This window comes from Protomyctophum parallelum, assembly GCF_964188405.1.
Source record: "Protomyctophum parallelum genome assembly, chromosome: 8".
NCBI classification, from domain to species: domain Eukaryota; kingdom Metazoa; phylum Chordata; class Actinopteri; order Myctophiformes; family Myctophidae; genus Protomyctophum; species Protomyctophum parallelum.
The window spans coordinates 5476381-5479673 of record NC_139703.1 but is presented as its reverse complement, the minus strand read 5'-3'; positions in this window follow the sequence as shown (position 1 = coordinate 5479673).

The window sequence follows — 3293 nt, the reverse complement described above, 5'->3', positions numbered from 1 at the left end:
GGACCTCCGGAGTCCCACTACATATTGGATTCATGTTAAATGTGTGTTTCTGTTTTCATTTAACGACTTAATTTAAACCCTCAATACTTTGTAAACTTGACCTTTAGGCTCATGATGGGTATTTTTTCCCACCATATGTTTTTAAGACTATAAAGACAAGGACTGTATAAAATTAGTTACTATAAATAGCTTCGACAGCAGAGCTATGATACTGGAGTGGGAGAGAGAGAGCTCCGAAACACCGGAACTCTAGAAATACTTTTAGAAGTAATCGAATTACAATATATACTTAACTTTAACCAGGATACTTTAAGTAAATAGCCAATATAAATAATGTTACTCTAGGAGAATTACCTTTTATATACCAAATTGTTTACCTTGAGTCCACCACAGAGGAGATGTCCATTCAGAGTGAGGGTTTTATTTTATATTGATTCAGAGAGACAGAACAAGATCCACATATTCAGCATAATAATAATTTACAATCAAATTAGACCGACCCCGCAGGGCCGGTCCAACGTGGTCTCTCAATGCCGTTCCAAAATGGCATTGGGTATTTATACTTCTTTACTCAAAATGGAGAATGGTACAAAATAGACGTGGCAATACAGAGGAGCATCCTAACCAATGTATGGGATATGTTTGAATGACTTATAGTTCATAATTCAAGTATAGTCCGGGAAAGCCCAGAGGCTGGGCAGGTGGCTATGGCAACGAGCTGATAACGGAGCGCCCGGCCTTCAAGGTCAGTTACATGCAGGGCAGGCTCGCAGAGCGAGACAGACAGCAATAATAATTCTTACTAACTAGACGCTGAGACAGCGTGAAGTAATAATATCTACATATGAGTGGAGCACAGGGCAACCAGATTAAAAGGTCAAAGGAGTCACTGACCATCCACCCACAAAATACCACCAAAATGCATAGAAAATATCAAAATACCTATCAGCTCAGTACTTGGTTCTGCTCTTTTTCCCCTCTACACCAAACTTGTTCACCGAAAGCTGATCTACAAGCCCACAATGTGTCACATTTAAGCTATTTTATGTTTAATGAGCTGGAGATATGGTTGACCCCTGAGTTACTGAACATTGAACAAACACTACTAGCAAGAACTCAGAAGCGTATAGCATCCATTGGGCCACTTGCGGGCACGGGCACAGTCAATTGAGATCTTGCCCAGTCTAGCTTCTGAATGGCGAAAAACAACAAAAGATACATTAGCAGCCCCTCATCCCTATGCATGCATTTCTCTTGTAGCCAACCACAGCAAGCCGCCTTTGTTGTCTTTAAAACTTTTACTTTCACATGTCTCCTGCATGGCATGACAGTGTCGTTTAAAATTATTTTAACGCTTACATATTCATGCAACCTGTACTGGTCACGGACTGGTCCGTTACAGCACATCATCCTGCAGCGATGATAAAAACAATACAGCAGTTACTTGCGCTGTCTCTTACATCATCGCAGCACATGCACGCACACACACACGCCACGCCACGCCACACACGCACGCACGCACGCACGCACGCACCCAAAAACACACACACACACACACACACACACACACACACACACACACACACACACACACACACACACACACACACACACACACACACACACACACACACACACACCATCAGCGCTGGAAGGGGGCTCCAGCACCCCCTGCTGGTGGAGAGGAGAATGTTTTGACTATCAGAGCGTGCTGAATGCAGAATGCACAGACATGTTTATCAGAGAGTGCTGAATGCAGAATGACATGTCTATCAGAGCGTGCTGAATGCAGAATGCACAGACATGTCTGTCAGAGCGTGCTGAATGCAGAATGCACAGACATGTCTATCAGAGCGTGTTGAATGCAGAATGCACAGACATGTCTGTCAGAGCGTGCTGAATGCAGAATGCACAGACATGTCTGTCAGAGCGTGCTGAATGCAGAATGCACAGACATGTCTATCAGAGCGTGCTGAATGCAGAATGCACAGACATGTCTGTCAGAGCGTGCTGAATGCAGAATGCACAGACATGTCTGTCAGAGCGTGCTGAATGCAGAATGCACAGACATGTCTGTCAGAGCGTGCTGAATGCAGAATGCACAGACATGTCTGTCAGAGCGTGCTGAATGCAGAATGCACAGACATGTCTATCAGAGCGTGCTGAATGCAGAATGCACAGGGAGTGAGTTGACAGATAGACACAACATGACAAGACAGCAAAAACCAATTGTAGTTTTACTTTCACCTGCACCAGGTTTAAAGAAATCTAACCCAAACAACAACACAATAAGAGTCACATACTGTTATTATGATAAACTCGCTTAACTAGGTCCTAAATAAGTCATTATTAGGCCAATTATACCTGAATAAAACCCGATTTTTTTTCGCTCGGCCGCGATATCCCTCCCACCCTTCAGCTCCCCCTGGTATAAATACCTTCCAGCGCCCCTGACACACACACACACACAGACAGTGGCGGCCGGTGACATTTGTCCTAGGGAGGGCGCTATAACAAAATCAAGAAAACATGCACTAGGTATCATAGATTAAATATCTACTGAGGGAGCCTGTCTAAGGTTTATTAAATATATCTACTAAGGGAGCCTGTCTAAGGTTTATTAAATATATCTACTAAGGGAGCCTGTCTAAGGTTTATTAAATATATCTACTAAGGGAGCCTGTCTAAGGTTTATTAAATATATCAAAATGTAACAAAAGGTTCATATAGGGTTAAAGAAACAAACCTGAGACAGAACGACCAGTGCCATAAAAAAGTGCAATGGCTCAAAGCCACATGACCTTGCTACAGTGGCTTTAACATTAGCAAAAAAATAAACAAAAAGTCCTTATAAAAGAACCCTCAAAGCCATGACTCTGCCATTAATTTTTACTTTTTGTACATACATTTGTGATGATTACATCAGGTTTGTCTGGACCCAGCTCTTTAATTCATATTTTTTCTCTCAAATGGTGTTTTCTGCAGTGATTTCACAGAGTTTTATTTTTCCTCTTATTGTTCCATTATGCAAGTGAATTAAACTATTATTATCTTGACTTTACATGGCTCCATTCATCTGTCTCATCCCTCGTTTTTCTAGCGTATGTTGTTGTGGCTGTGGGTTGAACCCTATGTCACACTGTGCTGTAATGTTTATGCTGCCCCCAAGTGCTTAGTGGTGTGAATAACATGTCATGGATCGCACATTTTTCGCGACCAAGTGGCTGCCTATAGTTTGTATTGAAGACATGTGGACCGCAATGCATTACTCTTCAATGCAGAAAGTCAAGGGC